A 12827-nucleotide genomic window follows, 5' to 3' on the forward strand; every position below is an offset into this window, starting at 1 on the left:
CCGTTTTGAGGGACACAATCGAAATATCTATGCAATATACCTTTGTCACTGAAGCGTACCTACCATAAACAAATAGCAATTTGTACCCCCCCAATAAAACCCAAAATATTGAAAAAAGGAACAGTTAGTATCTCTGGATAAATCCTGATACAGACCATAAGTCATATATTGAATTTCTAAATATTAATACCACCTGCTAAACTTTACAATCAACCATCCCATCCCCAAAGTATAATTGGCCATATATATGCCATATAATTTAATAATATTCTTTTTTTTTTAAATCATCTTTATTCAAAACAAAACAAAGGGAAGTTACTAACAATGAAAATAAGTCCAGGTAACTTGTCTTTTTAGGACATATCACAGGACTAATAAAATAATTACAGATACACAATATATAACATATCACAATCAAATTTACATAAAACGATTATACATTGGTGATTGCAAAAAAGAAAACTGAACAGATCAAGCACACACCCTTACAACTGAAATGGAGAAAGCATAAAGGGGAGATAGAAAAAAGGACATTGATGAAGAGATATTATAGGAGGAAGAAAAAGTGTGACGAGCAAAAAGTCCTTAATACATAAAAATGATGTTTCTAAGCGCTTCACAGAGATATTATTACCCCGGTAATCAGAACCTGGCATGCCCGCATACAATGTATGCACATTTTCCACTCCCTGGGGAGTATTCCAACAAGAGTTCCAAGACTCAATTGTTAGGTATACTACATAGGCTTTCGCATCCTACCGGGTACCAATTTGACACCTGGGTGGAGAGTGGCACATTGTCGATTGACACCTTGCCAAAGGACGCTAGGCCATGGTGGGATTCAAACACAGGACCCTCTGATTTCAAGGTGAGTCAGAACCGCTGCACCACGACGCTTCCACTTCTATATCATTCACTCACTATCAGGCCTTAATTAAGGGAAAATTATCTATACTCTATATGTACATGATACAGCAATCACGTTATAATCTGTCTGTACGAGAGCTACCTTCTATGATGGTGGTATATTCAGTATAAATGTAAGCTTTATATTACAATAAAGATTTTCTACTTTTCTTATCTCCTTTGAATGATCTTTATTTGGTTATAAATATATTTTCCCTGTATTTCTAACAGTTTCTGAATAACCTCATCCCCCCTCCCCCAGACCTACGTATTCATGTGCATGAATATGTCATTAAACATTGAAAACATGCATTCCACTTTACATAGTAATTGGATACCAGTTTGTTTTTATTTTTCTGCTTGCCTGGTAAACTTTAGTTCATCCAAAAATTAAGTCTTGTATAAAGGAAGGAAAGACAGGATATTCCATGAAGATCCATGAGGAAATTGAACATTGATTAACAATGGTTCCTCAAACCTCCAAGTCTGTTCCTGTTTACGGATGTTAGACCACTTTCAGTTCACATGTATTAAAGCCCAAATTCCAATTATCTTGTTAGGCTCTCAAAAAAGGTTGCTATGTGTTCTGCTGGTTAGAGTACCCCAACCATGATATCATTCCCTTCAGCAAGAAATTCTGCACTCAACCTAGGTGTAGTTCATTCACACAGAAGAAGTTAACTTTGTGAAATAAGCTTAATCATCAAGCAAATGCTAGCAGGCAGTCAGCATTTGCTTGAGCTTACAAGCCAAAGCATTTGCATTTGCAAACGGAATCAAGAACAAGAGTGTCGATGAGGCGAGCACATAATACGCCCGCCTGTAACGCGGAAAATAGGTAGCGACTTCACCTTCAACTTCAATAGAATCCCTGGGATCTATGCTAGTATCATACACACTAAATTATATGAGCCTAGGTTAAGTTCAACTTAAGTTATCACGTTAACAAGGACTTCAGAAGGGTAAGATGAAAAGAAGTCAGTGTGACCTTGACCTTTTGACCTAAAAATAAATAGGCTTCCTTGGATATATGCTAGTATCATACACACCAAATTATATGAGCCTAGGTTAAGTTAAACTGAAGTTATTGCGTTTACAAGGACTGCAGCAGAGCAAGATGAAAATACATGTATGTCACTGTGACCTTGACCTTTGACCTTTTGACCTCAAAATCTATATGCTTCCTGGGATCCATACTAGTATCATACACACCAAATTATATAAGCCTAGGATAAGTTAAATTAAAGTTATCCCGTTTACAAGGACTTCAGAAGGGTAAGATGAAAACATATCACTGTGACCTTGACCTCAAAATCGATAGGCTTCCTGGGATCCATGCTAGTATCATACACACCAAATTATATGAGCCTAGATTAAGTCAAACTGAAGTTATTGCGTTTACAAGGAAAAGTTAGCGGACGGTCGGACACAGAGCGTGATACCATAATACGTCCCGTCGAGGACGGGCGTATAACAAGCCAAGAAAAAGCCTAGCAAAACAACTGCTACTGTTTGTGCATCTGATGCAATACCTGTGCCTATGTTATGCGTTTGTTCTCTTTTGTCCTTCCTGTTTCTGTTCCCACATCAGTTTACTACTTTTGATGTTTCAAGTTGCTTGATCCACCTCATACCATACCGCCACTAAAATGTTTCAAATTTTGTTGTTATCTTTGCAAGGTTGGAGTCAACCATTCACCGTGCACTGATTTAATATATAGAGATATATATATATATATATAAAAGCAGACTATGTTCTGTCAAATTCAAATGTGAGTCTTTTTACCCAGTACGGACATATGTAATTCAGGATTTGGCTGTCAAGTATGTTTTGATGCATCAATGAAGACCATTATTATTATCATTATTTATTATAAATATTATAATTATTAATATTAATCATTATCATTGTAATCATTATTATCATTATCATTATTATCGTAATCATCATTATCATTAAAATTATTATTATCATCATCATTATTATTAATATTATTAATATTATTCCTCTAAACAGGATCAAGTACGTATTTTTTCTTGAATAACTTTGCTCTAACAAAAAGCACCAAGTAATTCCAAGTGCAACTAAGAACTTTACACTACTAATGTTCGATAGTCTTTCTTATCAATCTGGTTGTACCCAAGGCAGCTGAATGTCCTACATCCGAAGACGAGGAGAGATCTTGGTTATGCAGGCTTCCATTCCCTTATTATTATTATTACTATTATTATTATTATCATTATCTAAGGAGTTCCAGTACACATCATCAGCATAAATCAAGATTTTACAATTTCATTATTGAAAAAAAGATGCATATTTTTTTATTCTACAGCTCCCTTGGACACATAGTTTGTTCTATTTTTCAGAGGGTAATGCCACAAATCCTTTCCAGCAATACCATATTGTGTACAATGACATATGGTAGATCAATGAACTAATCTTCTTGCTTTCTTTATATTCATGCAATCTTACAAGCAAATGATCGTGAACATTTTCAACCTTTTTTTTTTCAGGTCAGGTCACACTCTTATCAAATTGGGAATCTTAAAAAAAAAAATCAATATCTGTAAATGTCTCAAGAACTGGGAAGGAGCAATCCTCCCTCCCAGAGCCCCCTCCCCCTTCAGTCACTCTGCTTCCTAGCCAAGTCTATCGCTTTCTCATGCAAAATATTTGGTAATAATGAGGGACGTTGTTACTTCAGCAATGAACAAAGTGTAGAATGTGTATTAACCACTGTTGAACACAAGATGGCGCACCATAACAAAACTCTTCAGAGCTCTGCTGGCTAGCTTGATGTGTTTGGTTATACCATATTGTTCTTATCTCCATGTAATGAATAGACTGTTTATCTCCGTCAATTACCATGTCATTGAAATACAATAAACTTTGCTCATTATTGGAACAATCTAATCTGGTATCATGAATAGACAAAAAATAAAACCTTGGATTGTAATTGTAATTATCTTTATATATGGCTCATAGAATTTGAATAACAATGAATCCAGATTCGACTGAAAAATGAAGGGTGGAGTTTGTTGCACATATTGCAGTAATGCACAGTAATGCAGCTAGATAGGCCTACTTTGTCAATGCAGTATACAATGCATACAATCGCAGAGGTTGAATAAATGACTGTGTACACATTTAATGATGCTATTATAGAATGTATACATTACACACATGTACAGTGCGACCCAGAAAAAACGAAACCGAGATTAAGCAATGATTTATCATAATTTAATCACAAATAAAATAGACAAATGACCTACCAATGTAAAGCTTAGAATCTCCTCTTTCATCTGATGTCACTTAGATTATTCCTCATTCACGCATGAGTGAGCAAAAACAATTTGAAGAAAGGATACCAAAAACTCATTTGGCGGGGGTTATCTGAATTTCAAAAAGAAAATCACATGCCTAAAAAGTTCAATATCTGCCCTTTTATTTGATACTAGAGGTGGGCTATAGAGGGTGACATTTTCAGAACATGCTCATCACACCTTAGTTTGATGAATTAGTGCACACTGACACCATAATCAGAAAAAAAAATGAAAAAAATCCGAAATCCAGGGTGCCCCGGCCGAAAAACCCGAAAATCCAAGATGGCCGCCGGATTGCCTAAAAAAACATGTTTTTGGCCATAACTCAGTCATTTTTTTATCCCTTAGCCTAGTTTTGGTGTCTAAACCTATGTTTTGGGGGTCACTGAACCCATTTATAGTATTCATTTTTATATATTAGTGTTAAAATTCATGTTATATCAGTATTTAATCAAATTTCTACTTATTTCCCCAACTAAAAATGATATGCGAATTCTTACAATATTGATTCCAATAGATGACATGTGCATCACAATTAACAGTTTAAGCCTTCCTTTTTTCCCTTCTTGTCTCATGCCCATTATCCCAAATTTTATATCCACTTTGTTTTGTTTGTAAGTATGCACAAGTAGTTACAGCACAGCTCCCTTCATCACCGCATGTAATGTACATGCATCACTATTACCACTCGAGCTCCTCATTACTACAAACATCAAATAGCACCATCCCTTAACAGTCAGCACATCCTAGCTTCTACACTTGTGTGTGAGCCACACATGTGAGGATTTTGATGCAGGCAATATCTCTACCCTTGTTCAGCATGAAGTCAAGTTAGGGCTTCGTGAAATTTATTGCATACATGCCGACCCTGAAATCCTTCCTCAAGAAGAGTGTGGTCATAGCAGCATTACAGGCACTGACAAAACTAGTAAGTTATGACGGACACAAATCATCCATGTAGGAGACCTTCGAGTGTGAGGTTGCATCTGCAGGCAAAACAAGAACAGCCTCTTCAATGAACATCGATTTGGTCTTATGGCATACACTGCTGCAGCCATTCTATATCACATCACCGGAGTATGAGGCAACATTGCAGAACACCAAATCCAAGTTCAAGTCTGCCATCTGTACCTTGAGTGTGACTTAATCATGATAGTATTGAAGGTATTGGCCTGGTTCACATACTGCATAATCATCCCATTCCTTAACATGGTAGAAGTTAGCTCACAGAATGATCTAGTGACCATCATCCCACGTCTTCATGATGATCTGCTGAATAACAAGACAGACACACTCTCTTCATACACGGTTCCATACTCTTTCCAAGTTGAAAAACCTGAGAAACTGTAGGCGTGTATTTGCAGCAAATGTGTCAGCAAGCTGCCAAAGATTTTAGCCACTCAGAGAGGATGTGAGTATGGATATCAGCAAACGGCAGAAATACGTTTGGCAGAACCTAGAGCAACTTAACTCCACAAACTCACACAAGAAGATCTCACCAATCTACCTTCAAACAATTTGCAGTGTGAGCAGGATCTGTCAAATTTTGACAAACTAGCAAAGCAGTCTGCTGCTGCTTCCAATAGAAACTTCACTACCAAGAGTATTTGAGATGATATGACCTTGAACAAGGCTGGTGTAGTTACTGGAAAAAGTGACCCATAACATTGCAGAAGTGTTGGATAAGAGTGAGCAGAAATGGGTGGAAGAGCAAAACATCCTCTCTCGGGAAAAGCTTCAGCGGAATGTGGCCCAAGCGGTAGAGTACCGGGTGTGTGCATAGGCTGTTACAGAAATGTAAAAAATGGGGAGGTCAATTAAGAAACGTTGATGAGCTTCAGGAATGCCTGGATACCCAAAATTCAACCAAGCTTAAAACTATGTTACGTGCAGAGCTGTCATATCGCAGACACATATCCCATCTAGATTACTTGGTACGCCCACACTTGTATAAGGTCAACCAACTACGTGAAACAGAAATGAAGGTGAACTTGACTCTTCTATTGACTGGAGGAGAGTCTGATAATCTCCCTGCCCCTGATCTGCCTACTGAAGATGACATGCATTCAATCTAAAGCCACCCAATGGGATCACACAGCCAACTGCCCATTCCAACCTTGAAGAAAATACTGACAAAGAAGTGGGCATCAATGAGTTCTGCAGTGTGATATGGGATTATGACGATGAACGAAACTGGTACCTCGGTATGTGTCGAGACCAACATCATGAGGCATATGAGATCGAGCACATGGAAAAAGACTTCTAAGATTGAAAGGGACAGATCAGCATTAGCACTGGAGATGGCCAAAGCACGCTCATGTACAGACAGTACTGCCGATGTAGATTCTTCCATGTAATGTAATTGGCTCATGGGATACATCTTCCAGCAGAAACATTACATTTGTGCTTGACAATTGGCATATCATAGAAAGCTAATTCAAGTCATTTTCCAAATAAAAAAGTGGAATTTTATAATACTCTCTGACTAGAGGTCTGATGATCAAACAATTGGTACTTTAAAGCAGATACAGTATTAGAACTGGCTCCACAGTTACTGTGCCTGCCGACTCGGAATTCACCAGCCAGATAGCTTTCTGGGTGCGCGACACAGTCATGTATGAAGGTTATTTGTATATTTCTCGCTGTACTGTTTAAAGTACAAAAAAACACTTTTCGTAGCTAGAGTTTATTATTAAGGGTATCATAGCTAACATGACTTGAAGAAAATACAGAAAATAAAATACAAAATTTGCGGTTGGGGTACGGTAGGGGTGAAGGAGAAGGAAAATTTAACATTAAATATGGGGAAAATGTGAGTATTATGTAGAAGAATAGGTTTTACACCAAAAATATCATTATATTTAGTTTCTCTGACCCCTAAAACATAGGGTTAGACACCAAAACTATTACAATAGACAAAAAAATGACTGAGTTACAGCCAAAAATGTCTTTTTTTAGGCGAAACGGCGGCCATCTTGGATTTTTTACGATTTCGGTCAGGGCACCCCGGATTTTACATTTTTTTCATTTTTTTTTTAAAAAGTGGTGTCAGTAGGCACAAAGTCATCAAACTAGGGTGTGATGAGCATGTTCTAAAAATGTGACCTAAATTTGACCCTCTATAGCCCACCTCTATTGATACCTTAATCACAAAAAATGGTCATGAAGTAAAAATGTTATGTTCCCTCGAAACAATGCTTGTATTTCCATAATTTTATCAAATAAACGTGTTTTCACCAGTTTCCTACAGAAGCTATCGCATGGTTAACAAAAGACTTCATGCATGGCTGATCGTCAACAAAACGGAGTGTCGAGTGAGTTTGAACGCTAGCCTGTAAAACCTCTTCACGTTATGAAATATATTGAAATTCAAGCCTTATTTCAAATAACCAGAACTTTGTTATTTCTTGACCATTTTCTGTAATTGAGGTATCAAATCAAAGGGCAGATATTGAACTTTTTAAAATGTGGTTTTCTTTTTGAAACCCAGACACAGCCCGCCAAATGACTTTTTGGTATCCCCTCTTCAAATTGTTTTTGCTCACTCATGCACGAATGAGAAATAATCTAAGTAATTTCAGATGAAAGAAGAGATCCTAAGCTTTACAATGGTAGGTCATTTGTCTATTTTATTTGTGATTAAGTTATGATAAATCATCGATAAATCTTGGTTTCGTTTTTTGTGGGACGCACTGTATACTCCAGGTTAGAAGAGGCAAAACCTTGTTTTTTCATATGTACCATGTATTTTGATGGTTTGTCAATTCAAGGGTGCTGATTACGATTCTGAATGATGCCACTCGTGTAACCTTGAGCATTTTCTGCAAATTGGCAAATTCCAATATGGCCGCCAAAATATGCATATTACCCATGAAGGTTGTTGATTTTTTTTATTTAAAAAAAATAATTAAAAAAATCGGATTTTTTTTATTTAGATCGGATTTTTATGATTTAAATCAGATTTTTTTGATTTTTTTCCAACGAAAAATAATGGTCACACTTAACAAGTTTTAAACTATATTTAAACTGTTTTACACCAATAATAGTGGTCAAGTAGTCTTTTGAACATTGTGTATTGTACTATTTGACACAATAATCCACTTATATACAGGTAATTTTTTTTATTTTTTTTTTATTTATTTGCATTATAGAGAGGGACATTTTATGGAAGCCCAAGTAATGTTATGTATTATGTATACATTTAAACTCTTGAAATTTTTATATCAGTCAGTTCAAAACATCCGAAGTGTTACTCCAATGCATGAAGTACTCAAAGAACTTGAGAATTTCCAACAAAATTGACATTATTAAAGGCCTGTTAGGGGTTCCTATACTGCCCTTTCCTACAATTATCACATGGGGGATTTTAGCTAGGAATATTTCCTAGTACTATCACATGGGGGACTTCCCAACTAACAGCTGGTAATAGCTAATAAACAAAGGGTTTTGCAACTTAAGTAATTGAAAGAATGGGTATTAATAGTAACAAGAAGGATGTACATACAAGTAGTTCAGCTGTTTTGTAAAAGTATCCAAGTTGTGGACTTAGAGCACCTTTGTAGATTTTATATATTATTTTATTGAAGATTTAACAGTTTGGTGTACATACAAAGAGTTATTTATCCTTACTTCGTTAGAAACTTGTTGTTTTCATCAGTTTTGCTTGTTTTACAATTTGAAAATAAAACAGTGGTGTTAAATCAGACTCCATGAGGGTGTATCATTCTTTTAAAGTATCTCTAAAGCATGTGGAACAGAAATGAAAATGATTACATTGAAAGTATCTGTTAAGAAGAAGAGAAAATAGAGAAAACTCATTTTTTTCATAAAAGTTGATTTAAATCAGTGATTTTTTTGAAAAAAATCAAGTGATTTAAATCGCGATTTAAATCATGATTTAAATTGACATGATTTAAATCAAACAACCCTGATAATTGAAAATCATAAAATTGCCAGCAAATTGGCTATAAAATGTATGTAATTGTGTTGCAGGAGTGAAATACTCTCTGAAAAAATAATTTTTTAACAAAATATTAATTTCTTGATATTCAAAATGGCCACCACAGACCTCTGTATACCCTATTATGTACAACATGAATAGGGAAAATTAATTTTTCACAAAAATGATCACTAAACTGCAAGTAATTGTGATCTATGGACGAAATAATATATGAAAATCATCAATGCTAACATGATACATCATTTATTATGTCATGTATGGAAGAACTGTTGCATTTAATATTCAAAATAGCTGCCACTGGCCCAAATAGTATTATTTTCTATGGCAAAGGGGCCAACAAAAATCGCAAGAGTGAGCACTAAAATGCATATTAAGAGAAACAAGTGGAATACTGACTAAAAACACAATTGTTAACGAAATGTATTATTTAATATGCCATGTATATGATAAATGCTGTATTTTGATATTCAAAATGGCTGCCAAAGGCCCTAACATTATTATGTACAATGAGAAAGAGGACCAAAGAAATCACAAGAGTGAGCACTGAAATGCATTTCTTTGTGATGAATAAATGGGATACTGTCTAAAAACATAATTTTCAACGAAATATATCATTCAGCTTTAAAGTTTGTGTTTAATACTGTATTTTGACTTTCAAAATGGCCACCATAGACATTGATTGTATTATGCACAATGCGAACTAGGAAATAAATTTTCACACGAGTGAGCACCATAAATGCACGTAACTGTGATCTATGAGTAAAATATTGTCTGAAAGCATAATTTCTAACAAGATATATCACTTCTTCTGCCAGGTAGGTGATAAATACTGCTATTTTGAAAGTCAAAATGGCCGCTACAGGCCCCAACAGTATTATGTACAATGTGAATGGGGACAAATGATTTTACCAGATTTTGGCTTTGCTTGAATAATGGTGTTGTATGAGTGAAATATTTTCTGAAAACATGATTACTAACAAAATATATCATATCATCTAAAATTTAGGTGATAAATGTTATATTTCAAAATTCAAAATGGCTGCCATATGCCCTTTTGTGAAAAATATCTGTCCTCATTCAAATTGTACATAATGTAATAGGGGCCCATGGCGGCCATTTTCCATTTCATAATGTAGCATTTATCACCTTACATGCACCAGATATGATATACCTCATTAGGAACCATGGTTTTAGACAATATTTCACTCTTACATCACAATTATATGCAATACTTATAGTCAATCTAAGCCAAATTCTGTCAAAATTATATGTCCCAAATTACAATGTACATAATACTTTTAGGACCTATGGCAGCAAATTTTGAATTTCAAAGTACAGCATTTATTACCTCCATGACCAATATGTGATGTATTTATTTAGAAATCATGTTTAAGACAATATTTTTACTAATACATCACAGTTACATGCATTTTACGATTCTCACCCTTGTAAAAAGTAGTTTCCCTATACGCATGTAACATAATTTAGTTAGGGTTTGTATCAGCTATTTTGAATGTAAAAAATACAGTATTTATCACTTACATGGCAGAAGAAATGCTATATTTCATAAAAATCATGTTTTCAAATGTTTTTTTCATACAACAGGATTTTATGGATTTCAGAGTCAAGTAAATCCAAATTCTTACAAAATTACATGTCCCCATTTACATTGTTGATATTACTGTTAGGGCCTACAGGGGCCATTTTGAATTTCACAATACAGCATTTATCTCATGCATGACAAAAGAAATTATGTTTCGCTAGAAAACATGTTTTCAGACATTATTTTACTCGGTGATCACAATTACATGCATTTTATAGTTCTAACTCTTGTGAAAATTAATTTCTCCAATCGCATTGTACATAATGTATAATGGGCATATGGCGGCCATTTTGAATGTCAAAATACAGCATTAATCACATAAATTGTATTTATATTTCGTTAAAAAATATGTTTTTAGCCAGAATTCCACTCGCTTATCTAATACTAGTAATATGCATTTTAGTACTCACTCTTGTGATTTTCTTTTGACCCCATTAACATTGTACATAATACTGTCAGGGCATTAAGTGGCTTTTTTAATATTAAAATGCATCATTTATTACATACATGACATAACAAATGATACATTTCGTTGGCAATCATGTTTTCATCCATTATTTTAATAAAAATCACAATTACTTGCAATTAGTGCTCACTTTTGTGAAAATTAGTTTTCCCCATTCATATTGTACATAATATAGAATACAGGGGTCTATGGCGGCCATTTTGAGTTATATAGAGAATAATTTTTTGTCAAAAATAATTTTTCAGAGAGTATTTCACTCCTGCAACACAAATACATACATTTTATAACCAGTGTGCGGGCAATTTTATGATTTTTATGGGTAATTTGCACATTTTGGTGGCCATATTGGATTTTGCCAATTTGCGGAAAATGCTCAAGGTACCACGAGTGGCATCATTCAGATTCGTAATCAGCACCCTCGAATTGACAAGAAACCATAAAAAAATATTGTATATAGCTATTATAGCACATCAATGATGTGGAGCTCATCCGGCATCTCGCAACGAAATTTAACACAATTTAAATTTCAGCCCAGTTGACACTGTAGTGAATTATATTGGTGACATGAATTGAGGATATAGAATTGAAATCGATGAAGAACTGATATAGAAGCATTTTTTGTGATCTATGAATAAATTTCATATAAATTAAGCATAAGGGCATTTTCACGGTAACTGACGTTACACCGCACAATTTTACACACCTTTAATTGTGTGTATCTCTAAAACAACAAATGATGGGAGTTTGCTTTTGATATATTTAATAAAGTGAACCTTGCTGTATACTCTGGTACTAAGTTTTTCAAGGTAACCACATTTGTTACGCATCAGTAAGCAAAAATGTGTTGGTAACTGACGTTATGCAAAAAGGACATGCAATTTCAGGGTGTTCAGTAATATTGAAATATCTAATGTCCCTGAGTACATGTAGATAGAGTAATAATTTGAATATGTAAATATACCTTCATTACTAGGTTAAGATGTGTCAAAATATTAAATAATTTGTTTTTGTCTTTTGGGGGATATGATAATTTTTCCACGACCGTGCTGGTAACTGACGTTACACTGAATTTGCCATAGAGATAACACATGGAAGTCAAATGTATGGAATCATTGCATTATATCTTCTGTGCAGGGCTTCACATGAAAGTGAGCTTGTTGTGGAAGTATACCTGAGTTTCTAGGAACATTTCAATGAAAAATTTTCTTAATTCCTTTTCTTTGATTTGAACATTTAATTAACTTAGAAAGTCAAAAGGGGCCTAAGCTTTCGATCCTAGCAGAATCTTCGTCGGAGGCAAAATGACAAACATATAAAGTGGAACAACCATAATATAGACCACAGACAAGCTACAGCAACACTAGAAACAAGGAGACAAAAGGGGCATTAGTGAGTAGAGAAGACCAATCAGGTTAGTGAAGGGGATGAAAGAAAAGGAGTAGGCAGACACAAAGGGAAGTTAGTGTAAGTAAGGCCAGTAAAAGACCTCAAGCCAAGAGGGATTAAGATAATGAGGCAGGCAACATCAAACAGGATCTGGAACAAAACAGTGATAGAGGGTATGAGGA

The sequence above is a fragment of the Lytechinus pictus genome, chromosome 3 (genome assembly GCF_037042905.1).
Source record: "Lytechinus pictus isolate F3 Inbred chromosome 3, Lp3.0, whole genome shotgun sequence".
Taxonomy (NCBI): domain Eukaryota; kingdom Metazoa; phylum Echinodermata; class Echinoidea; order Temnopleuroida; family Toxopneustidae; genus Lytechinus; species Lytechinus pictus.